Source organism: Chrysemys picta, chromosome 3, assembly GCF_011386835.1.
Source record: "Chrysemys picta bellii isolate R12L10 chromosome 3, ASM1138683v2, whole genome shotgun sequence".
Taxonomy (NCBI): Eukaryota; Metazoa; Chordata; order Testudines; family Emydidae; genus Chrysemys; species Chrysemys picta.
The window spans coordinates 24,186,378-24,212,937 of record NC_088793.1 but is presented as its reverse complement, the minus strand read 5'-3'; the positions used below and the strand labels follow the sequence as shown (position 1 = coordinate 24,212,937).

The 26,560-nt window shown below is 44.2% G+C and overlaps 1 long non-coding RNA gene across 2 annotated transcripts in view; it reads left to right on the top strand.

The window, feature by feature from the left end:
- The first annotated feature begins 425 nt into the window (after positions 1-425).
- The window catches only part of LOC135982176 (uncharacterized), an 80,543-nt gene continuing 54,408 nt past the window's right edge, over positions 426-26,560 (top strand). For both annotated transcript variants that reach the window (XR_010599385.1, XR_010599384.1), the window contains exons 1-2: positions 426-592; positions 1,365-1,511. This is a non-coding gene — a long non-coding RNA (uncharacterized LOC135982176). The remainder of the gene's footprint in view (positions 593-1,364; positions 1,512-26,560) is intronic.

Sequence of the window (26,560 nt, the reverse complement as noted above, 5' to 3'; positions counted from 1 at the left end):
CTTTCTTTTCCTTTCCATAAATCTTGTGGGCGTTGGAAGGGCCCTGTCTGAGTGAGTACAACAGTCACAGCTTGCACAGGGCTGCCAGCATTAGCTGAAGTTTGCTACTGTATTGTACCTTAACGCAGAAACTGTAGGTGCATATTATTGCAAAGGGGATGAACAAGGCACATTGATAGATGAAGGGCTTTTGTCTCCAAGGTTTAAAGTCTTTGGGTTAAGTGAAAGGAAGGAAAGAACTGAGAGGGATTCAGAAAGCGGGACCCTGTGTTGCTGTGATGGGGTGTACAAATCCCACACTGGGCAACAAGGGGTTAAGGGATTATTTTGGGCTCAGCCAGCTCTGCCCCGCCACACCTGCAGCAAAGGCTCCATCTGCTGGAGGAATTAAAAGGCAGGGAATTAGTTCATTTGGGTAGCAGAGCTGGAGATGAGCAGACCTGCAGCTCCAGCAGCAAGAGCAGAGGGAAGCCTAAAGACTCTGACACAGCTGCCCAAAGGGACTGTCCCTGAGGGAAGGGAGGATTCACCCTAGAGACAACTCGAGAAAGAAGTATCCCCCATTTCCCCTGCCTGTGGACCCTGAACAGTGGTAACCCCCTCTTACTTATTTTGGTTTGGACTTCCCCAACAGGGGAAAGCCTTGGACCAAGCTGAGCTGGGGGCCGGGGGGAGAACGAGAGGAAGAGGCCCAGGGAGGACAGTCTTCCTTGGTTGCCAGACCACTGGTAGTCAAATGGCCCTGGGTTGGAGCCCGGTCAAGTGGGAAGGCCCGGGCTCCCCTCCCTACAACTCCCTTGGCAGTCACAGGTTGTGGCCGTGCCCACTAGGCCACGCTCCCCAACTAGACCCTGAGTGAGGACCATTACAGTTGCTTATATAATTTTGTTGGCACCCAAATAGCACAGTGCTTGTGTCCGCACAAAAGGCAATGCTGTACACTAGCAGGGTCTAGACTTTCCAGCTGGAGGGCCAAACATAGTATTTCAATAAGGTTCTACCTTAGGTTCAGGCAGAGCCAGCTAAGTTCCTATCCTGCTCTCCCTGCAGCTCCCATATTCAGCAGGGGAGTCCGCAATGGACCAGCTAGAGCCCACCTCACCTCCCTCCCTGTGATGCTGTAAACAGCTAGCAGGGGAGCTGCTGAGCAGGGGTGGCACGGAAGAGACCTGTACAAAGGGTTAAACTAATGGGAGAGAAGGAGGGAGTACAGCTCACCCTCCTCTGCTAAAAGCAGAGAGAATTTTTCTTCTCCCTGGTTCCCCCCAATTGCTATCTCCACCTTGGCGGGAGCAGTGAGCGCTCCCTTCTGTGTGAATGCACTTTAACAACTGCCTAAAAACCCTCTAATGCTCTTCCCCCAGGGATCAGAAGGGCTCAGTCAGCTCTGAAGATCTGTCATCTTCTTCACTGTTCCTTGTGGAGGGTGTACGTGGGACTGAGCAGCCACATGGGGAATGGAGCAAGGATGCACGAAGCATGCAGTTCCTCTGGACACCAGTGGGGAACAGGTAAGGTAATAAACAACTTTAAGTGACACAATTCTTGAAGCTGACTTCAGTAGAAACCAGCTTAAATAATTGCCCCACTACTCCATACATTCCTGAGGGCCTCATATTCCTCTTGGGCTGCAAAGCATTTCCTGCCATGCTGGGGGAACTCCATTGAAATACACTAAGTTCCTGTAGCAAAACAAACAAAAATGCTTTACTGAAGCACAGGTAGAGTTTTAAAGCTCCAGGACTGCAGCTGCCGATGCACATGTGTTGCTAAGCCAAGCCTCAGAGTGTCCGATTGCTTGGCTCAGAATCATCCCTTATAAACATATGTTTATTTGCATTGTTGAGCACCGGTAATGTACCTGGTTGCATAAGGAACATAAAAGACGTTGTAGTTGGTGCCCTATGAAACTCTCAGTGCAGTGTCTTAAGGCAGTGGCTCTACTCCCAGTCGCTTAATGCAGTGCCACTACGGTGCTCAGGGTTACTATTGCTGAAAAGCAACAGTGTTCACTTGGTGGATGTTTGGCTCCCGATCTAAATGTCATGATTTGCCCCTGTGTCTGCGAAGGAGCAATCTCAAACTCCAGCCCAAAACGCCTCCAGCCTTTGGGGAAGTTTTACTCTGGGCCCTCGTACGGTAGCACAGCCCCATCTCTAGTTTATAATATCTTCCATTGATCTTTGAGGTAAAGTAATATTAAACATTAACTTTTGATCAAGATTTCAAGGCAAGAGTTCAAGGAATGGGTGTACATTGAAATGTAGATAACAAACACTAATGGGCAGGATTCTGTCACGTTTTACAGTCATGTCACTATCAACATTAAGAATTACTCTTGATTTACATCATCAGGAGATCAGAATTTGGCCCTATGTGCGCAAACTATTGATTTGCACAATACAAGGAAAAGCAGGTCCAGGACACGCATTAAGGAATGTGACTGGGCAAAACACAAAGGAGTTTATTTTGTACTAATAGTTTAGGAAAGGCATTCAGACATGTCTAAAGTTAGCATATTGTGCTGCCAAGAGAAACATTGCAGCAAGGGGAAAAAATACCTTAGCTGGATAGCCATCTACCAGCAGAAATTTCCTGTTTTTCTGCCCAAACAAATACAATATGACCCGCCAAGCATATACACACCAGTTTTCTCTGACTTCCTGCAGGATAAATACTTCTAGATCTTCCAAAGCTAACATAGTCCTTTACCAAAACCAAGCAGCACCTGATAATTTGCAAATAATATAGCACTTTCTCTTTAGTAATGACTTTCAATCAGAAAAATTGCCTTGTCTCATCAATTAGTTTTAACCTCACTCAATTATGGTGGAGATTGTCTGTTTCTTATACTAAGGTGTAATTGTTCTTTCCATGGCTGCTTATGGTTCCAGTTAATGTTATATTAGGGGGAGGATTGCAGAACAGAATGCTGTTGAAGGACAGCAAGGAAAAGAGCTATGGAAAATTCATATGTAGTCAAAACGTGTTAAAGGAACACTGACATTTTAAATCAAGCACTCAAAAGTTAGGAATTGCCAGACTTAAGATTGCCTGTGCAACCTTAATTTGGCTCCCTTTTGTGTATGCATTATGCTGTCTTTAATATGTGGTTGTGTAATTAATATTGTATCAGAATTAGGCACTGAAGGGTTAGATTATCGATAAATGTTGGTCAATATCAATTTCACCACACACACAGAGAAACAGATGAAAAAATATTTCCATTTATAATAATCAAAATTTACTGATAGGCAAAGTGTAAAAATGCAGTTTAAGAACTTCTTAGTTTGATTTAAGGGTATTTATTTTGACATGTGATGTTGACAATTTGTGTTTTACCAGTTATGAAACAAACCTTTTTACTCTTTTACTGTCATTAAATTGTCTGACTCCCTGCATTGTCTGACTCCTCTCTTAATTTTCCACTACTGTGAAAATTTAAATAGATAAAAACTTTAAAAATGCTTGAAACCTGTACTTTTGGGAATGGGGAAAATTTAAATCAATGAAAATGGAAACAAATGTTTAAAAATATTCACGATTACCATCAAAATTATAGAAAAATATTGAATTCTGCCAAGCCTAATCGTAATGCATATGCACAAGGGAACTGAACTAAAGTTGCACAGGCAACCTTAATTTTGGCATTTCCTAACTTTTCAGTGCTTGACTTTGAAACCTGAATGTTCATTGAACATAATTATTGGGTGTATAATATATATAATTTTAAATATCATCCCATACATGATAACATAAAAGATGAAGAGGGCTTTTGCTCTTGGAACATCATAAATCTGTAATTTCAAAGGATTTCAAACTATACACTATATAGTGTAAGGAAGGAACACAAATTCACTTGGCTCAATAAAATTGCCTACTGAGCCATTCTTCTTCATGCATATCAGAGTGGAAATATTTCTCAAGGTGGATCCTTTAAGGCAAGTACCAGTAACATGTCTTCCTATATTACCATTAACACTATGCCAATGGGGAAATTTTCAAAGTGATGCTCAGGATTTTAGTCATCCAACTTTCTATGATTCACTTTGAAAATTTGCCTTTTAACTGTTGTGCTGCAGGAGCCAAATATGACAGAAGAGGATTAGGATCCTAAGTGTTGTTGATTAACAAATATCCAAACAAACCCTAGTTTCATGTTTAAGGAATCCCGCATCTTCATCATCTGAGCACTTGGTGAAGTGCCTTGGGATACATAGAGGATGCGTTTTCAAAGGGGAGCTGAATGTAATGGGGCGTATAAAGTACGTAGTCGTGTTCAAAAGTGGCTAACCCATTTGTGCATCCAGTTGTCCCTTTAGATTGCTGATGGTACATTTTCTGTGCAAACAGTTAGTGGCAGAAGACACTGATCTGTGAAACTCTGACTCAGGATGTTCTGTGTGGTTTTTTTTGTGTGTGTTAGCATCAATGCTGGAATTCAGTTGATACCCTTGTTCTATGTCTTCACTGCAGCGTTAGCCTGGGTGATTGGCACCCAGCCTGACCTGGCCCAGGTGTGAGCAGCCAGACTATAAAGCCCTCTGAGTTATTGTGTCCTTATTGGTGGTGCTGTGCTCCTCTGTATGTGTTTCACTAGGATGTCTGGGGGCACATCCCCTGGTTCTTTTGCTCTGCAGTAAGCTGAGCTGCTCTGAGTCTTTCCCAGTGAATTGTGGGGGAATTAGTCTGTCCTACTAGGCAGATGGGAGGTGGGAACTGTGGGAAGACCTTGGAGGACTATCAGTGCTGGAATGATTTAGCCTGTGACCTCACTACAGAGTGGTTGGGCATGGGCGGTGAGTGAACCCCGCTTTGGGGAGGCTAGCCCGCTAGCCCCGCCCCTTCCTCCCAAGGCCCTGCCCACTGCACACCAGAGCCCCAAACGTGCCCCCTTAAAAGGAAAAGCCCTGAGGTCCCCCCCGCAAACCAGAGGAGCCCTGGCCCACCCATCTCAGCCACATTGGGCTGAGCCGCCGCTGCTGGCCCCCCCCAACACACCCACCCCAGCACCAGACTGAGCCTCTGGCCTCCCTGAGGACTGGGCCAGCCCCAGCACTGGGCTGAGCCGCTGCCCCCACCACCCAGTGACATTATCTGATTAAAATATGAACAGATATATATTTGCAGTAAATCTTGTAGAAAGTGAGGTGTCTATCAAAAGGTTATGCTTTGCTGGTTATGATCATGCTATCTGTATGCATGTATCATTTTTGTATTTGAAGTTATAAGTAATGGCTCTATACCCCAGGAGCAAGCATTTGAAATCCAGGTAACGCCCACAAGATAGCTAGCCAGCACATCTTGGAGGAACTATTCAAATTGAGTGGCCCATTGAAAGAATATTTAACTGACAATGGACCATTAGAGATACCTCTCTACACTTAATGGAATTTCCTGCTGTGACTAGCCAAAATGCCTGGACATGTGACTTGCCCATGTGACTCCAAACTCCATCTTGTTGCTGTAAATTTCCACAGTAAGAACAATGGGATTCCCTCCACATGGCAGAAGCTGGAAACACCTCCATTTTGCCTCTGTCCTGCTCAAACCTCTGGACTGTGGACTTATACTAATGGGCGCATACTAACCAAGGGACTGAGGTCCTTCCTATTATACCAGCCGCCCAGATGGGTGGGTTAATTTCCGTCTTGAGCAGACATACTCATGTTAATACGCTCGAAGTAGAAGTGTGGCTTTGGCAGCACCAGTGTGGGAGGGACTAGCTGTCTGAGTGCATACCTAGTGTCTCAGATGGGATCATACTCAGGCAGCTCCCACTGCTTGTGCCTCTGCAGCTATGCTTCTGTATTAAGCAGCTCGCTTGATCAGGACTAGTGAGGGCATGTCCCCTCAAACTGAAAACCATGTAGATTTACCCTGAGAGCCTGGACTAACTCTGCAATGAAAACATATCCCAAGTGGACAGAGGGCACATTCATGTCACTAACCTATCATCACCTGCACTCAGGGAGCACCTGGGTGGGCTCTGCTTGATGCAACAGCATTAGCTGTGCTTCCTCTCTGAGGATCAAATCATGCACACAGAACTGGACTGTGCATGGGAGGGATTCCATGGGCACTGTGGGAGGGAGGAGGGGAGAAAAAATCCTTCCCCCAGGGTGGGCCTATTTGTCTGCATAAAGTTAAGCAGGTGTCTAAGTCTTGGCAGGACCAGAGCCTTTGTTAGTAATCTGCCCCTTTTGCCTGAAGCTGCCATTTCAGATTACAAATCATGAAAAATTTGGCAGTGGATTAACTTGATGTAAACCACATAGCATTCCTCCTTTCACTGATGTGACCACATTGCAATGTATACACCTTTTTCATAGTGGGTTTGCAGGGGTGGGGTTAGAACAGTGTGCATCATCGCTCACTTTTAGGATCTGTTGTTTTGCAATTTTTGGTAGACCAACCCAAGAATTAGAAAGCTGGTATCCAGATGTATATACACTCTCAACACACACTCTTAGCCAAATACCTGAGCAGTGGTGGCAAGAGATCACCTTATATGGGCATTCCTATAACACCTAGCAAACAGCGAACTGACTTCTTTTCCATTGACAATTCTCTCAAGCAATTATATATCACTGTCCCAAAAGAAGCACAGAATGGCTAAGTGAAAGATTTGGGACATGAGATAGAGATCTACTCACAGGACTGTGGCTTAATGGAATTACATCATGAATGAATTTGGCCCAGTAAGTTTCTGGAGCTGAATTCTAGTAGAAAGTGAACTTTACTCAAAGGTCCAATCCACACTTTGATTTGATGTGATTTGATCGTAATGCCTGGGAAACCAAACTGAGATCAAGGCCCCATTTTGCTAGGCAGTGTACAGACACATACCCAGACACAGTCTTGCACCAAAGAGTTTACTACTTAAATGGACAAGACAGTTAAGGCTGGAAGGCAAAGGAAGGATTGTTTATGCAGATGCAGAATTGAGGCACAGAAAAATTAAGCGACTTGCCAAAGTTCACACAGGGTGTCTGCAGCAGACGCAGGAACTGAAGCCAGTTCCCCTGAGTCCTAGTCCAGTACCTTAAATAACAGAAGTTTTGTAAGTCTAAAAGCTGATCTACACTGAAAAGTTACATCAGCATAGCTGCCTCTCACAGGGGTGTGAAAAATCCAAAGCCTTGAGAGATGTAGTTAATAGGGTTTCCAGGCGTCCGGTTTTTGACTGGAACGCCCAGTCAAAAAGGGTTCCTGGCAGCTCCAGTTGGCATCACCGACTGGGCCATTAAAAGTCCAGTCAGCAGCACAGCAGGAGCCCGGGGCTAAGGCAGGCTTCCTACCTACCTTGGCTCTGCACTGCTCCCAGAAACGGCCGCCAGGTCCCTGCAGCCCCTAGGCGCTGGGGTGGCCGGGGGGCTCTGCCCCTGCCCAAGTGCCAGCTCCACATCTCCCGTTGGCCGGGAACTGTGACCAATGGGAGCTGCGGGGAGCGGCACCTGCGGGCGCAAAGGCAGCATGCACTGCGCAGAGCCGCCTGGCTGCCCATGTGCCTAGAGGCTGCAGGGCTGCTTCCTTGGAGCCGTGGTAAGCACCGCCCGGACCCTGCACCCCAACCCCCTGGCCCATCCCAGAGCCCTCTCCTGCATCCCAAGCCCCTCATCCCTGGCCCCACTCCAGAGCCTGCAGCCCCAGCCCAGAGCCCTCACCCCCCTCCTGCATCCCAACCCATTGCCCCAGCCTGATGAAAGTGAGTGAAGACGGGGAAGAGTGAGTGACAGTGGGAGGGGGGATGGAGTGAGTGAGGGCAGGGCCTCAGAGAAGGGGTGGGGCCTCAAAGAAGGGTCAGAGTAGGGGTGTTTGGTTTTGTGTGATTAGAAAGTCGGCAACTTTCTAGTAGTTAAGCCAACCTAATTCCCAGAGTAGCTAGCACTAAATCAACAGAAGAATTCTTCCATTGGCCTAGCTATCACCTCTCTGGAAGGTGGATTACCTGTCGCGATGGAAGAGCCCCTCCTATTGGCATAGATAGCATCTACACTGAAGTGCTACGGGCGTGGCTACGCTAGAGAGTTTACAGTGGCAAAGCTGCAGCTGTGCCGCTGTTAGGTCTCTAATGCAGCCGCTCTAAACCAATGGGAGAGAGCTCTCCCGTCGGCTTAACTACTCCAGCCCCCGCGAGCGGCAGATGCTATGTCCACACTGGCGCTTATGCCAGTGTAATTTATGTCACTCAGGGGGTGATACACATACACGCTGCAGCGGTACCAATGCAACTGTGCTGCTGCAGCGCGTCTGGTGAAGACGCACTGCTTTCCTGTCCGCACAATAAAACCACCTCTGTGAGTGGCAGAAGCTATGTCGGTGGGAGAAGCTCTCCCCTGAGTGTTATGTCGGTGTAATTTACGTAGCACAGGGGGGTGGTTTATTCACAGCCCTGAGTGACATACATTATTCTGACATAAGCTGTTGTGTAGACATAGCCTGCAAGTTGCACTGGTGAAGCTGCACTGCTTTTAAGTGTAGACTGAGGCCTAGCCTACACTAGAAAATTAGGTTGGCCTAACTATGTCACTCAGGGGTGTGAAAAACCCACACCCCTGCTTAGCGTAGGTAAGCCAACCTAAATCCCCGGTGTAGACAGCACTAGGTCGACAGAAGAATTATTCTATTGAGCTAGCTATGGCCTCTCGGGGAGGGGGTGTGTGTGGATTACCTACACTCATGGGAGAACTCCTTCCATTGTCATAGGTAGTGTCTACTCTGAAGTGCTGCAGCTATGCAACTGTAGCATTGTAAGTTGCATCTGAAGAAGTGTGGGGTTTTTTTTTACCCATGAAAGCTTATGCCCAAATAAATCTGTTAGCCTTCAAGGTGCCACCAGACTCCTTGTTGTTTGTGTGGATACAGACTAACACGGCTACCCCCTGATACTTGTAAGTGTAGACAAGCTCATAGCCTCACATTCATAGATTATGAACCCAGCAGGGACCACTGTGATCTTTCTGACTTTGTTTGCTTTGCAATATATTAACATCACTTTGCACCTGGAGAGAATCTGTCATGATCTGGGGAACTCAAAGCACGCAAATTAATCCTCCGAATCCTCCCTCTTAAATAGGTAAGTACCCTGGGTTAAATTATTTATGACTGATCTAAAAAAAAACGGAATCAAGGAGGAGAAAAAAATGCCTAAACTTCACAAGAAAATGAAGAATGATGATAAAGTCTATAGGAGCTAACCAAAATGCGGTCTGGTAGGAGAAGAAGTCGTAACCTGGTGCTGGCCAACCCAGGGTTACAAGAAACACAGACTGACACAGGTGCTGCAAGAGATTCCATAAAAGCAAGGGATCTTGGGACATGAAGCTGAGACTGCCCGGAGAAAGGCTATTAGAAACCTTCAGCTGCAGACTAGTTTAGTGTGATATTTTGCTGTTTACCACCTGTTTTTGTGTGACCAAAAAATAAAGATTCCCTTGGCTGGAAAAGGGTGTCCAATGCGCTGACCCTCTGCTGTTTGTGCTGAATTGTCTCAGCAGTTTACATTGCAAAAATGGAACCTCCAACAGCCCTAAACCCTTTGTATTAATGACAGCCTATTCTGTTGCTTTTGCTACCGAAGTTTCCGTAGGTCTCTATAAGGCCCCAAATTGTCTGGAGTTTCCTTTGTTCATTGGGAACAAATCAAATCTACATCATTAGACAAGATTACTGCAGGAAGTTTGCAAAGTCCTCCCCTCGCCTTCTGCTGTCATGAACTCCTCTGAATATATGGCCCACCTTTGAAAAATGTAAATTAAACATCCCTTTCATTTACCAAGAAATACAGAATTTCCAAAGAAGTGAAAAGCAACAGAGGGTCCTGTGGCACCTTTAAGACTAACAGAAGTATTGGGAGCATAAGCTTTCATGGGTAAGAGAGTGTTTCCTTCAAGAACTCCAAATTAAATACTGGGTAGGGGTTCAAGTATATTAGTATTTTATCTCTCGTTAGCAAGAACTTTGCCAGTTTCAAGGGGCAGGGAGTCAAACTTTCTCAAAGTTGCAGTTACTGCTCCTTTGCTTCATGTTATGTTTTAGTTGTGTAACTGCTCTCTATTGTAAAGCTGTTGATCTCGGAAACAGAAATGTACAGGCTCTTCTCAGCTTTCCAATTCGTAGCAAAATTGGTTTACAGAGCACTCACGTTTTCGCTGATTTGGATTCATAGGTGGTTTTAATTGGGGCTTTATAGAGCAGATGCTCTTGTTTAAAGAAATACAAATCTGGTTTTATACCTGGACACCAGATTCCAATCATATAAACAGCAAAGCTTCTCTGTGGAACTGGTGCTCCGGGGCCAGACAGTCACAGCCCATAATCAGATGTGTGAGAGACAAGGGACCTCCTCCTCGCCCGGTTGGTCCATTATAGAGTGTGACTCCAGCTGTGGGGAGCTTTGAGGGATGAACATGCAAAAGAGCACTTGCATTTTTAAAAAGAAATCATTTCTTTGCTTGCACATATTCCGTGTTCTGCTGTACAAATAGATGTGCTTTATTTGTATGCATTTTTGGAGGTTGCTTTGAAGATCTGACCCTTAAAATCCAGTAAAGAAAAATCAATGATACCAGGTCAGATTGATTGAAACATCTCAGCCTGAATTTTAAGATGTCTCCAGTGAAGGACACCTTGATAATGTGCAGACTTTTCCTGGGTATCTTGTGATAATCTTGATTGCTTCCAACCTCTTATTGATCATGCTTTGACTTTGTGAATAAGCAGACAAGTTTAGGGCAGAATGGCCTGGTAGTGTGGGAACAGCACAGTATGCTGCCATAAAGAAAATCTAACTTTCAATCCTGAACTTTAACTCCATGGATCAGTGAGGGCTTGAAGTATTGTCGAGCATTCCACATCTTACTGATGCTCTGATGGCATTGGCAGTAAGAATATGCCAAGCAGTGTGGATCAAATAAGCCCCCCCTCCGCCCCCAACTTTGAAAATGTTTGAGCTTTGTCCATCCCCTTGCTGACAGGTTCTAGAAGTAACTCCAATGACCCATCCTCAGTAGGAGGTGAGGACTCCATGCCATGGGGCCTTGGAAGCATGAAGGAAGAAATGGTAGTAAAATCTATTGGGTTGATCGTAAGCTTAGGAGCTAGGGGACTCCTATTCTTACCATTGTGGCTGTGGACAAGTCGCATCAAATTCTGTATCTCAGTTTTCACATCTGTAAAATGGGGATAAGTGGTCAGACCAAGGTCTCTACTACAGAAGATTTTTGTGCTGATTAACTGACTAGTGTTTGTAGAGCTCTTTGAAATATAAGGCCAGATCCTCAGCTGATGTAGTCAATTTACACCAGCTAAAGATCTGGCCCATAAAGTGCAATGGTGTTATGAAAAGAAAGAAATGGAGGCATAATTGAGGAACCACCCACATTTTTTCAGGGGAGATGTTCACCCTTTTGGGTGTGAGTGGAAGTATTTTAATAATTGTCAGGTCCATTAGATAGTAGTGATATTTATTCATATGTTCCCAAAAGCTCATTACCAATCTAGGCTGCCCTAGGTGAAAGATGTCTGAGATTAGTTCCTGGTGACAGAACTCTGATTAACTGATGAGGTCTTGATGGGGAAAATGACTTGCTGACAGAAAGAACATTCTCTCTCTGCCAATGGCTTGATGGCGTGTGTTGATGGCTCTGCTTAGTCTCACTGGGGTTTTTTCCAGCTCACATGGATGAATGCCATTTGAGATTTGGTGATGCTGAGTATTAAAAAACATTCATAGGGGTAAGGTTATAGGGGACGTGGAGTGGTGAATAGACTGGCAAGTCACGGGCCATGCAAATCGTTTAAAATGCTGCTTTTCATTCAAATGTGTCGTGGACTTGTAACCAAGCCTGCAGCCCTTCTGGTCTTTATGCTTTTCCCACATTTCAGCTAACAGCAGCCAGAGTCCTGATATCAACTCTTTGGCAATAGCTCCCCCACCCTGTGTCCACACCTTTGACCTTGCAGTTGTGCTTATTACCCCTAGACAACTTCCCGAGACCTTGAGGTCAGTTTTTCTACTCTTGCTCGGGGGCATTCCATAACTGATTCATCACACCCTAAGCGCCACTGTCAGGTTATTAGAGAAGGAGGGCCTTAGACTTGGCTGGAAGAAAGTCATTGGAGATTCTGATGAGGGCTAGAATGGAAGGGTGCAAAAAGGAAACCCAAGGTTTAGAGGAAAGGAAGCCAAACTAGTGAGGGTTGATTGTATGCTCACTGGGAAGAGGAAAACTGGGTAACAGTCTGGGAGGCAGGTGGGGCTAATGGAAGGTTTTGTTTGTGTTTTTTAGGATGTTTGAAGTTGGGAACAGGATGGGGGGGGGGGGGGCAATTATGAAGATGATGGAGGGATCATGGCTCGTATCCTCAAACATGTTTAGGCACCTAACTGTTAGTCACCTAAATATCTTGAGGATCTGGGCCCATGAGACTGAAAGAGTCAGATGGGATTGTGGTCAAAGGTACAAGATGATGCATGAGAAGTGCACTAGAAGGGATCAGTCAGATGAAGCTGTCAAAACAGAAGGGGTTACTCAAAATCAATCCTTCTTTATAAAATAATTCCGCTGTTGTTCTAGACCCTTGATCAAATACTATCAGTCAATTACGAGGAAGGCAGAAAGACTGAAGAACGTTGAGGCCAGAATCTACTAAATGTGATTTAATTCAAATCTTTCAGGCAGTTGTATGGATCTAGTTCATTTAATTTATAGGAAAGGTATGATGGTGGAAATTCCTCTGAAAACTTATGAGCCAGGTCCTCAGCTGGTGTAAATCATCATAACGGCATTGACTTCACTGGAGCAATACTGATTTTCACCAGCTAAAGATATAGTCCAAAGTCCTCAGTAGAGAAGGAAATCCAGAAACAGAGACCTAAAAGTTACCATGTAAAATCAGCCTATCATCATCTAGGCACAGATGTGGCTTTGCTCCAGGAGAAGCCTGTAGCATCTTTGTAATTAATGAGGGAATTCACTAGAGGTGTCAGTGTAGCAGATTCATGGACATTTTATCCAGTGCTCTTTCTCTAATTTACTGTTCTCATTACAGTACATTAGATGATATTTTGCAGCAAGTCCGAAGGGGACTAGACCTGTGCCAGCATTGTCCCAGTCAGAGGCTAATGTCTAATCTGATTAAATGTTGGCCTTATTACAAACCATGTATCATAAAATGGCCAGCTAGTACTCACTTGGAAGGAAAGAGAAAACATTTTCAGTAGCTGGTGAATTTGCCTCAGAGAGAACGTTAAGGGTCCCAAACCTACACAAAATGAGATGTGGAAAAGGGCCTGATGCTGAAACTACAGTCAGGGTTTCAGCTACATTCAGCTCAACCAGAACTTGGCTGTCACCGCTATAGAGAAGGCTAGTTGACAACACCCAAATGTTGTTAAATACTTCAGAGAGACAAGGTGGGTGAGGTAATATCTTTTATTGGACCAGCTTCTCCCAATAAAAGATATTACCTCACCCACCTTGTCTCTTTAATATCCTGGGACTGACATGACTGCAACAATGTTAAATACTTTGGCAACTACTTTGTTTTGCTGCTAGACTCTAGCGCTAAAAAGGTTAGTCTACCGTCGGCCATGGGCCAAATCATGGCCTGGCTTGTACAGCCATGCATGGGACTAAGGGGGTGTCAGGTTTCCATTATGCCCCTGTCTTAGCTACTCATCCTGTGATGGAGCCTCAGCGAACTGCTATATGTTTCTTTCCTGCACATGAGGGAAGGATGAGACAGAATGGATGGAGCCTTGGCTCCAACCCCACCCTGCCCTGGGTAATGGAGTCAGACCAGCACTTTGGGAGCTGTGTGCTGAACCAGATATAAGGCCCAGCACAGAGTACTTTCCCCACTCCCAGCAAGACAGAAGTCAGGAGGCAGGTTGTGACTTTCCGTGCAGTGCCCCTTGCTTATGGCAAAATCATGATTTTAGCCCTATACTATCAGTAGCTGTGGAAGTACTCGGCTCAAAGGTGTGCTAGGCGCCTATGAGGGGACTTGGGCCAGATCTACACTAAACAATTAGGTCGACCTCGCTATCTCGCTCAGGCGTGTCAAAAATCCACACCCTGAGAGATGTAGTTAAGCCGACCTCACCCCTGGTGTAGACAGCGCTGGGTTGACGGCAGAATTCTTCTAGCAATCTAGCTACCGCCTCTCAGGGTGTGGATTAACTACAGTGACAGGAAAACCCCTGCTGTTGCTGCAGTGGGTGTCTACACTGAATGCAACTGTGTTGCTGCAGTTTCTGGTGAAGACAAAGCCTCACTCCGGCTATTGCCATGCTGGCTGCTGGGTTCTTAACTGGCTGAAATTGGGCTATAATATGGAAAAAAAACTTCCCATAAACATTCATAGGAGTTTTTAAACAAGTGATCTCCCATACTGCGTGTGATTAGGGGTTGCTCTCCACAAATATTCCAGCAAAACACTTACACTGACAGGAATGTTTGAGGGAGCAGCGAATTTTAAGCCGGTATTGTAGAAAATGACTTTCGAATTCACAAGGGTGAGTACGTGCACTGCAGACCTGATTCTCAGTTACTCCAATCCAATCAGGGAATAGAAACATGCCATGTGATGTGAGCTGTTTCTCCAATCAAACCTCTCCCCCATACTGCTTGCAGTTTGAATTTCGAATATCAAACACTTGCAAGGAATTGATCGTTTCATTTAGCAGATGCGTTATGCCCTGAAACACAAGACTTATAGGGAGCCTGCTCTAGCAATAGATGAACTAGGCAGTTGCCTAGAGCGGCAGATTTCTGGACAGCTGCCTAGAACAGCAGATTTGGCCCAGCTTCCCCTTCTTCACGATGGAGGAGCAGCCAGGCCAAATTTGAATGACATTGTGACCCCATGCACCAGGTAGCAATGTCACGCAGTCAGATTTGGCCAGCTACCCCTCTGTCATGCCCTGGGCGGGGACAGATGGTGCAAATTTGAGCGACATTGTGATTTCATGTGCCAGGTAGCAATGCCACTCAGTCAAATTTGGCCCAGCCACCCCTCTGTCATGATGGGTGGGGGATGAGCCAAATTTGTGTTGCAACCCCATGCACCAGGTTGCAATGCCACTCAGTTAAATTTGGCCCTCCCATTGCTCCCTCGTGATGGAGGGGCACCCAGGCCAAATCTGCCTCCTTCAGTCTGTGAGAAGGGAGGAAGTACACTGAAGTGTTGCGCAGCACAGCAGATTGCCTTGAGCGGCCTCTGGGTTTATATATCTTTCAAATAATCTTTTAAAGTCCTATATTCTCATTATCCATATAACTGTCTAATTCTTGTTTTAATTCTGCTAAACTCTTGACCTCAGTTTTGGCAGTGAGTTCCACAGGTTAAATACACAGTGGGGGTTTTAAAAAAATATTTCCTTGGATCAGTTTTCAGTTTGTCGCCTTTAAGTTTCATTGGATGCGAGGCTAAATAGGAGCTCCTGACTGGCCTTCACTTTACCATTGATTATTGTGTATTACCTCTATCATTTCTCTTCTAATTTGTTTTCTCTCTGAACAAAACAGTCCCTGTCTTTTCAATCTCTCCTCATATGGAAGGAAGTGTGTCTCCCTACCTCTGAATCCTTTCTGTGTCCGCTGGATCAAGAAGGAGGCTACAAACAAAAAATTATTTGCAGGGCTTATTCAATGAATAATTTCAAATAGTGCAGACGTGAGAAAACCGCAGTCTGTTCCTGAACAATGTACAAACAGAAACAGAAGCAAAATTAACTGAAGAAATTATTCCTCATGAATTACTCATCCCGCTCTGTCGCTGGCATTTAAATATAATAATGACCAACTAATATAAGAAGCTGGAGAATCAGGTCTGTCATCCTGTACAGAAGGAAAAAAAATATTCTCTAGTTGTTTGCAGGCTGTGGCTGATAAAGAGAGAAATTTTACCTTAAATTGCCTACGCTGGTATGGTGCATATGACATGACCACCTCTAATCCTAGCAGAGTTTTAAATACACCTCTACCCCGATTTTATGCAAAGACCTAGGATAGGTAATCCCCGTAAAGAGAATTTTATTCCATTTTTAGTCTTAAAGTTTCAAAGACAAGTTCACAGATCCCAGAATTATTTAGGTAACTTTATTGAAAACTTACCTTAAAACAAGACAAAACAAAATAAAACCCCACCATAGAAGACTGTAATTATAGGAACTGAAACGTACACAGCGTGAAATCCTGGCCCCACTGGTATGAATTTTGTTCTGTAATAAGCTGGATTAACGGTACCAAGGAGTATTCTCTAGCTGACTTGGTGGTATGTTTTATGTATGATTCCGCTCTATTTTTGGAGTCTTGTTTTGCTTTGGTGATAGTCTCCATGTTAATTGCTTATGATTGAGAAGGATGGGCTTGTAATGAAGGCACTGAGCAGGGCTTTGGGAGAGCTGTGTTCAGCTCCTAGCTCTGCCTCAGATTTCCTGTGTGACTTTAGGCAGGTCACTTAAACTCTCTGTCAACTTTACTTGCTGCCATCTTGCCAGGACCCTTCTGAAGAGGAGATACACCAGGTTTCTCCTGCCTTTGATAAACAAATCTAAACACATAAATCATCCCCCACGCATACCAGAAATTGTTGGCATTTTATACTGAATACACTTCAGATGATTAAATCGTCTGGCTATTCATGGTGAATTGTTACTGGCCAAGAGAGCAGTGGGAGCAGTACACATGAGAGCAGTCTATTAAACCATCCATACACGTACAATATGTCCCGGTCCTCTTTAGGGCCAAGAATTCAGATTGTAACTGAACTCTACAGAGGGAGGCCCAAATGTCCCTGAACTTTGGGTGCGTTTGACACCTATCTGAAGCCAGATTTCCCACATAGCCTCTCTCTTTACATGGAATAAACCCAAATTCCCAGGCAGCGCACCTGTCTCCCTGGGAATGTTTGAGATCTGATTTCTACAGCTGGGACCCATCTCTGCTTATGATTCACTAGATAGTTGTGGCAAAAAAGGATGAAGTGCAAACCATCAGTGTACTTTATATAATGTTCAGGGCTCCCACATCTGCACTTGCCAACACACCCCTGAAAAGCTGTGTTTGGGGTTTATGTATCTAAAAAAGAATCTGTGATGTATATTTTCTCTTTAAGTGAAATTTTTATAATATCTACATTACATAAAGCCAGACTGACTTCAATGTGAGAGTACTCAAGAGTGACAGCTCACTAGCACGAGTAAGGGCTTCACACTCTGGTCCGTAGTAGTGTGAAAAATCTTAGCAAAAGAGCATATTAGCATTTCATTCAGAAAATGAAATGCCAGCCCTGGTCCATCTCTGAATATCAGCCAGAATACTGTACATGCCTGGGAGGCAGCAGTCTCTTGATTATGAGCAATCTGTCTTGCTCCATAATGGAATAAATTTAGACTGGCCTCAAGGAAGAATTTACCTTAATTCAGGTCTGTTTGAAGAATATGCTGGTCAGAATGTAAGGAGAGTGCTGGTTTCTATATGGGATATGGTGCGAGTTAGCGGGCGATTTATTCTGCCTGGACTGTGAAAACAGACAAAGGCAGTTTTGTGTATCACAAAATAAAACAACAGCAATTGGATAAGCAGCAGATTAGTGTTTTAGACCAGGAAATATTTGGAGTCTGTATGATAATAAAGAGAGCCCAGCTTGTTCAGTGATTCCATCCCAGAATATCTAACAGGAACATTAATAATACATTGAATTGTGGAGCAAAACTTAGAGCTCCAAGTGAAACTAACAGCTCAGATCACACTGTGCTTTGGTGCTGCATTGTGGCTCTGGGTGTACTTATCACCTGGATCTGATTATCAAAGTATATTGAAAAAAAGTATAAACTGTGATTCAAATTGAAGTAAGAGAAATTATTCAAAATTGGTGCTCGAGAGCTCAGACTATCACCTAGTAACATTAGAGGAGAATAAACAAAAAGCATCGGAGTTACCAAAATGCACAGGTACTTGAGGGTTGTATGATTGTTTGGCTCAGTTTGTTTTAGTTTGTATTGATTAGGCTGAAACTAGACACCAAAGTCACCATGCTGTATGATTAAGTACTGCAATGAGATACAACATGCGGTGCTTTTCTGGGTAAGCCAAAAGCCAAGTGATGTAACAAGACAGGATGTGAAATAATCTCCCTGAAATACACTGCCTGGAGTGTCATATTGCTGGTATGAAATTGAATTTATCCATAAACCAGACAAAGCAATGAATTTACTGGGTATATGCTCCAATGTTGATCACCAACAGCCAATCGAAACCCACCGATTGTATTCAAAGTTCTTACATTATATTATTATTACAATTATAGACGTGCCAGTAATTATATACATTACGTTTTAGCAATAGCATATTTTTATATTATAAAATGAGATGAATTGTACATGAAAAAGATAAAGATCTTTACACAGAGCAAGATGAAATTCAGAAATCCTTTGTCTGATCATTCGAGCTAGTCAAAGCTTCTCAGCTATGTCAGAGCTCCATTAAACACAGCTGAGGAGAGCTCGGAGTAAAGGTGACCTTAAAAGAAGTTTTGAGGAAGTTTTTGTGGCAAAATAAGAAAGCAAACTATAGAATATAGATCATACCAGTATGCGTTATTCTGACAAATAAGAAAGCCAGAATATCTTGAATGCTCCTTACCAGACTGTAATTGACTTAGAATAACATAATCACAACAAAGTCAGCTTGTGAACAATAGAAGAAATATTGATGGAAAGCACTGTTATATAGAGAAGTAAAAATTAACATAAAGGACACAGCCAGACATTCAGGGCCGGCTCCAGGGTTTTGGCCGCCCCAAGCAGCCAAAAAAAAAGAAGACACGATCGCGATTGCGATCTGCAGCGGCAATTCGGCGGTCGGTCCTTTGCTCCCAGCGGGAGTGAGGGACCGTCTGCCGAATTGCCGCCAAATACCTGGACGTGCCGCCCCTCTCCGGAGCGGCCGCCCCAAGCACCTGTTTGCCAGGCTGGTGCCTGGAGCCGGCCCTGCAGACATTGCCACTGCAATCAGTTGGGTAGAAGGAAAGAGCCAGATCCCATAGTGATGAGCACTGTGTGAAAACTACGTTGCAAATTTTTCCCAAGTTTTTTCCCCAAAGACAAAACATCCCAGAGTGGGAAAGTCAAGAATGACTGACTGCCAGGCACTGTCATGGGAATTTTCATGATTATGCATGGCTGGATCCCCCAGAAATGAGTGATTAAGGACAGCTGCAGATGACTTTGTAAAGGATTTAGAGACAAGTATTGTGTCAGTGAGTCAATAATAGTTTTCTAAAAGCTGGTTAGTTCCTTCCCCTGGCTTCTCAGTGTGTCCTGTTTATCTGTCATGTTATGATTTTGAGCTCTTCAGGGCAAGGATATACTTTATTTTCTGTACTGTGAAGCACATTATCCTTGTTAAATAAATTAATAATAATGCATTTAAGACATAGTTATATAAGCCATTGATGGACGAGTAGGAGCTACTTGTATAAGGGTTGCAAGACTGGATCTTTAATCCTTATCTCTCTTAAATTTTATTTATAATTTATGTTACAGTAGTGCCTTGAGGCCTCAAGTGAGAGTAGATCTCCATACTGCTAGGCGTTGTGCAGGTGCATCATTAAATATAGTTCCTAGTCCAAAGAGCTTATAATCGAAATAGGCAAGGCAGACAAAGGAAATGTTATCACCCCCATTTTACAGCTGAAAAAATGAGGCCCAGAGTCCCAGATCCTCAAAGAAATTTAGGCATCTAACTCCAAGTAAGAGTTAGGTGCCTAAATACCTTTGAGGATCTGGGTCTGAGACTTTAAGTGACATGTAACCTCGTATTGTGATCAAATATATTGTAATGATTAGTGTAGATAATCCTCCACCAATCAATGGTGGTGTTTCTTTATCTTAGTGTTAAGTAGTTGTGTTGCGTGTTATGTCACTGGTCTGACCTGGCGGGATTGGCAGGAAATTCTGTCCTGCCTGTGTGTGCTGGAGTTGGTACTTGCAGAGTTCCAATAAATCTCTGATTCTGTAAGCAAGTATTACAGCTGGTGGCAGCAGCTTCAAAATGGCAAAAGCACTTTTGCCTGAGAAGAAATTTACTGGTAATGCAGATGAGACTGGAGTCTCTTGCTCTCTGAGAATGCATGAACTGATGAGAAAGCAGCACAGTAGTTGACAGTGTTTTTGCATAGTGATGCCAAAGCATTTTACCAGCTGCTTCCCAGTGTGGTTCATGGTTCTTATAAGTGTTTGCAAAACTGTCTATATGACCACTATGAGAGGTGATTGACCCTCCTGAAATAGCGGAAAGAATGGTAAGCCAGTAGGAGGCAGGAAGGGGAACCCTTGGATAATTTGTTGTGTGCATTGAGGATACTATTCGATAGGGCTTTTCCTGTGCCACCCTGTCCGGGAGATGGCTCACGTGAAGCAGAATCTGCTACAAAAAATCTGGACGTGGCAATGCAGAGAGGAGCCTATGCGCAGTGGCAAGCTCTGTGAGACTCCTGGGTGAAAAGTCACATTATAAGTGGTTTGACAGGGGGACTTTGTAACCTGCTCCTGAAGGAAGATAGCATAATGGATAAACGTATGGACCAGACTATACACAGAATTCAAAATGTGGAGGAAGAAGAAATTAGTGTTTCCTGAAAGGTATCAACTGTTAATTCCCAGCTTCAGGGTGACTCCTCTGTACCAGATATAGCACTTCAAGAAATGACTGCAAGGGAAGTGGCTAAAAAATTGGAGGAGGCCCAAGTGAAAGCTATTGACTGGTACGCTGTGGGTTAGAAGAGTGAGACTGTTTCCCCAGTGGGTCCCAGGACAGATGACACGTGCAGGCAAAGCACAGGCAGAGGTCATTGGAGACCGAAGTACCCAGGCAGAGGGAAGCGACACCAGGGGAACTAGAAGTTACTGATGCAGTAGGGCCACCATCAGGAACTATTAAAACGGGCCACATGAAGATCTGCCCAGATACCTGTTACAATGTGTCTGGAGACACTGATGGCTGGAAAACCACAATGCTATTGGATTCAGGATCTGAAAAAAGTCTGACCCGTGAAGAGCATCCAGTGCTGAGAGGGAAGAAGATTTGTACTGCGGGAGTTAAATTGTTGACTGTTAACCATCAGCCACTGTGGACAACAGGTAAAATCCAGTTCCCACTGAACTTGTGGTCTTTGCTTACTAAATGGACTTTGGTTGTGATGACCAATATTTGTAATGCTGTTGTATTGGGAGTGGATTTCATCTGCGGTCATCACAAGAACTGTTGGAGTGTTAATAGAACACACTTGTCCCGGGATAATATTTAGATATTCCTTCTGCATGTGAGTAGGAGGAAGTGTGGACCCTGGGGAGGAACTTTTGGGACTGTAGAGATGGCCCTATCATGCCTACAGAGTGACAGAGAGGAACTGGCCCCTGTGGTGGCTCAGAATAAAGTAGTGGTGAAGCCACATCATGCAGTAACGTCCCTAAGGGTAAAGGACTGCTGCAGTGAGCCTGTAGGAGTGTTTGAAGCTACCAATATCCAGTCAGGATGGTTGTTAGGCAGAACTCTGTTTCGAGCTAGGTGAAAGGGGGAGTTCTGGGTAAGACCAATTAATGTGACTGACCAGGAAGTGCAGCTAGTGAAAAATCAGACGAGGGGGGACAGTGTCCAATATAGTTGGGGGTCTCAAAGCCTCTCACAGGGGCAGAGATCAACAACTATGAAGCAGGCCAGTCACTAAAAGAGCTAGGAGTTGATTTGATAGAAGGAGCCACAGAAGGCAACGAAAGGAAACAATTAGAACAGTTGCTCTTATGATACGCTAGTGGGTTCTCCAGGAATAATGAAGAGCTTGGGAGATATGATCAGGTGCAACACTGGATTGTGCTTAAGCCTGAGAGAGTTCCTGTAAGGCAGCCCCCCACGTTAGGTTTCCCTGGCATACCAGGAAGCAGTGAAAGAAAAGCTAAACTGTGCTAGAGGATGGCCTGATTGAGCAATCTATGTCATCTTGGGCATCCCCAATTGTAATAGTGAAAAAAGCCCTATGGAGATTTGAGGATATGCATTGACTATGCGGGACTTAATTCACAGACACTTCCCCACATAGCAGACACACAGGATAAAATATCAGGAGCAAACTTTTTTAGTAGTTTTAATTCGGGATACCATCAGATTAAAGTGGTACCTGAGGACTGAGGAAAAAACAGCCTTTGTGACACTCTCTGGGTTGTTTCAATTCCTCAGAAAGCCTTTTGGGCATGTGAATGCACCAGGGACATTTCAGAGAGTAGTAAACGATGTAACCCAAGTTTTGAGGACTGAAGACATCCTCACATATTTAGAGGACTTTCCATAAAACATGGGAGGAACATCTGGTAGGAGTAGAAAGGATTCTAAAGGTTTTTAAGCAATCAGGGTTTAAATCTGTGGGAAACAAAGGAGTTTGCAAGGAGTCGTATCACCTTCCTAGGACATTTAGATGGCAAGAATGGGTAGGAGTCCCAACCCCAGAAACTGAACATTATAAAGTACTGGAAGGTTTCTACAAACCTGGTGGTGGTACAGAGGTTTGTAGGCCACTGTGAATTCTACAGGAGATTTGTAAAAAAATTCATAGAGTGGGCAGTACCATTATACCAGCTAACCAAGAGTGTCTGGACAGAGCAACACCAAAAAGTGTTTGAGTCATTGAAGGAAGGACTTCTAAAACATGCTATGCTTAAATACTTGGATCCATCCCATCCATTGATAGTAATCTGTGATGCCACAAAGGTTGATGTTAGATTTGCACTTGAACAAACTGATGAGCTTGGTAGGCACAGACTGGTGGCTTTTAGAGGTTGCAAGTTAAGTAGAGGGGAACCAAGTATTCAGTCCTGCCTGTGCATTGATTGGTACTTGCAGTGTTCCAGTAAGTCTCTGTGATTCTATATGAGAGTATTACAGTATTTCTAGATAGCTATAGGGAACAGAAACACAGACACAAATTATTTCACACAGTTCAAGGGAATGCAGCACTCCTGTAACGTCTTAATTCCACGTGTTTTATTACAATTTACATGGATCTTTTAAATTCGTAGCCATACAGTGAAAGTTATTAGGCTGTGCAATTAATAAGAAACCGAATGGGCATAACAGTATTAAATGTATCATCTGTGCACAGCAGTCAGGTAAACCACCACAAATTTAGATTTTGTCAGTGTGACACAGGGCAGATACTAAATTCCATTACATCATACCTGGAACATTTGTAGATGTTAATTACTATGAGAGCAGCAGAAATGTAACCGTTTTACCCAGATAAAACAGGTCTTTCTTGCTTATGAACCAGAGTTATTTGCTCAACTCCCTTTTGTGTTGGAGATTATTTGCTTAACCCCACACACTGCCCCCAAAAGACAATGTAGGCCATAAGTAGCCATCAGGAAGCTTTACAGTGCAATGAGCCTGTTGCAAAAATAGAAGCAACTTCTTGTTTTAGAATTGTTTGAACCTACTACAATTGCTTGAATGATTTGGTGCCCCTGGGAGAGGCATAAACAGGAAACACAGACTATTAAGCATTAAAATCGTATAAATCATTGAGTCTCTTAAAACAATTCAAAGAAGGGGCTCAGGGAAGGGGGCTCGGTCGCTGGCTTTGATCCAGTGAATGAAATCTGTGTGAAATGAGTTGGTGGAGACTGAGCTGGCCTCTCTCTCTGAAGGCTGATCTTTCTGGCATAGTGTGGGTGGACACCTTGCACTGTCTCTGCTCATGTGCTGCTTGTTCTTGGGATAAATAGTGGGGACCAGCTTCCTTCAGCGATGTCACCACTGAGGACTTGTCTAGATTAACGGTTAGTGCACAGCAAGCTGGGGGTGTGAATCTACAGCCGCTCTAGCATGCTACACACTTACTGCCCAGGTGGACCCTGCTACTGTGCACTAAAAGTTCCCTAGTACATTCTGATCTACTCCACTTTGAAACGGAAGTAGGTCAGTGCACATTAGGGACTTCTACTGTCTGAAGGTGAACTGTCAGGCTGGAAGGAGGTTACTAGTGGAGTTCCTCAGGGATCGGTTTTGGGACCAATCTTATTTAATCTTTTTATTACTGACCTTGGCACAAAAAGTGGGAATGTGCTAATAAAGTTTGCGAATGACACAAAGCTGGGAGGTATTGCTAATACAGAGAAGGACCAGGATATCATACAGGAAGATCTGGATGACCTTGTAAACTGGAGTAATAGTAACAGGATGAAATTTAATAGTGAAAAGTGCAAGGTCATGCATTTAGGGATTAATAACAAGAATTTTGGTTATAAATTGGGGACACATCAGTTGGAAGTAACAGAGGAGGAGAAGGACCTCGGAGTATTGGTTGATCACAGGATGACTATGAGCAGCCAATGTGATATGGTCGTTAAAAAAGCTAATGCGGTCTTGGGATGCATCCGGCGAGGTATTTCCAGTAGAGATAAGGAGGTGTTAGTACCGTCATACAAGGCACTGGTGAGACCTCATCTGGAATATTGTGTGCAGTTCTGGTCTCCCATGTTTAAGAAGGATGAATTCAAACTGGAACAGGTACAGAGAAGGACTACTAGGATGATCCGAGGAATGGAAAACCTGTCATATGAAAGGAGACTCAAAGAACTTAGCTTGTTTAGCCTAACCAAAAGAAGGCTGAGGGGAGATATGATTGCTCTTTATAAATATATCAGAGGGATAAATATCAGGGAGGGAGAGGAATTATTTAAGCTTAGTATCAATGTGGGCACAAGAACAAATGGATACAAACTGGACATTAGGAAGTTTAGACTTGAAATTAGATGAAGGTTTCTAAGCATTAGAGGAGTGAAGTTCTGGAACTGCCTTCCAAGGGGAGCAGTGGGGGCAAAAGACATATCTGGCTTCAAGACTAAGCTGGATAAGTTTATGGAGGGGATGGTATGATGGGATAGCCTAATTTTGGCAAATAATTGATCTTTGATTATTAGCAGGTAAATATGCCCAATGGTCTGTGATGGGATGTTAGATGGGGTGGGATCTGAGTTACTACAGAGAATTCTTTCCTGGGTGCTGGCTGGTGAGTCTTGCCCACATGCTCAGGGTTTAACTGATCACCATATTTGGGGTCGGGAAGGAATTTTCCTCCAGGGCAGATTGGCAGAGGCCCTGGAGGTTTTTCACCTTCCTCTGCAGCGTGGGGCATGGGTCACTTGCTGGAGGATTCTCTGCACCTTGAGGTCTTTAAACCATGATTTGAGGACTTCAATAACTCAGGCATAGGTTAGGGGTTTGTTACAGGAGTGGGTGGGTGAGATTCTGTGGCCTGCATTGTGCAGGAGGTCAGACTAGATGATCATAATGGTCCCTTCTGACCTTAAAGTCTATGAGTCTATGAGTCTGCTAGCAGGGTCCAAACAGATAGTGTATGGCAGGCTAGTGTGCTATAGATTTACACCCCAATTTGCCGGGCACTGTTTGTCTAGACAAGCCCTATTAAAAAGAAGAACAGGAGGACTTGTGGCACCTTAGAGACTAACAAATTTATTAGAGCATAAGCTTTCGTGGACTACAGCCCACGTCTTCGGATGCATACCGAAGACGTGGGCTGTAGTCCACGAAAGCTTATGCTCTAATAAATTTGTTAGTCTCTAAGGTGCCACAAGTCCTCCTGTTCTTCTTTTTGCGGATACAGACTAACACGGCTGCTACTCTGAAACAAGCCCTATTGTTACTTTAAAAAAAAAATCAGCCACTAGTGCCTATGTATATGAGGGCTAAATTAAATGTAAAGATCTATAAGTATGTAGAAAAAACAAACAAACAGCTGTGAGAGTTCTTAAGTGAAGGATCAATCTTACCACATGCAAGCAGTGGGAAGAATAGTCTTGTGATTAAGGTAGTGGCCTGGGCTACAGGAGAGCTGTGTTCAGTTCCCAGGCTTCCTGGGTAACGTGGAGCAAGGCCCCTACGACGTCTGTGCCTGCATTCCTCACTCGCAGAGGACAATACCACCGCCCTACCTCTGCGGGGTGTTGTTAATTAAAATTAAATTTTTCACAATTAAAAATCATCAGCATTGGTAGCTTACAAAAGTGTACTACAATCACCCTGTTCAGTTGCTTGTATGTTCTATCCCTGTCCCCAACCCTTCATCTGCTCATGTCTCGTTAGGGGCAGGTCTACACTTATGGCAGTGTGTAGACTACAGACGCTGCATGCCCAGCTAGCAGGGATATAAATACCAGTGTAGATGGTGAGGCATAGCTTAGGTGAGTGAAGTAGAGTGCCCTACATGCCTGAACCCTAGGCTTTATAACTCTACACACCCAAGCAGTGCCTCCCATGTCTACACTGCTATTTTTAGTAGTGCATTGTCCTGATGCCTCCCGCTGCTGAGTCCTTCCCCACCATGGTGAAACACTCCTGCAGTGGAGAAAGGCTCCGACTGTGGAAAGGCAGCAGGGAATGGTTCTGGCAGCTCCCCAGTGTTGGAGCCTTTCACTGTGGCGAGGGGAGGCTCTAGCAGGGGGAAGCAGTGCCTTTCATTGCCACACATAGCTTCA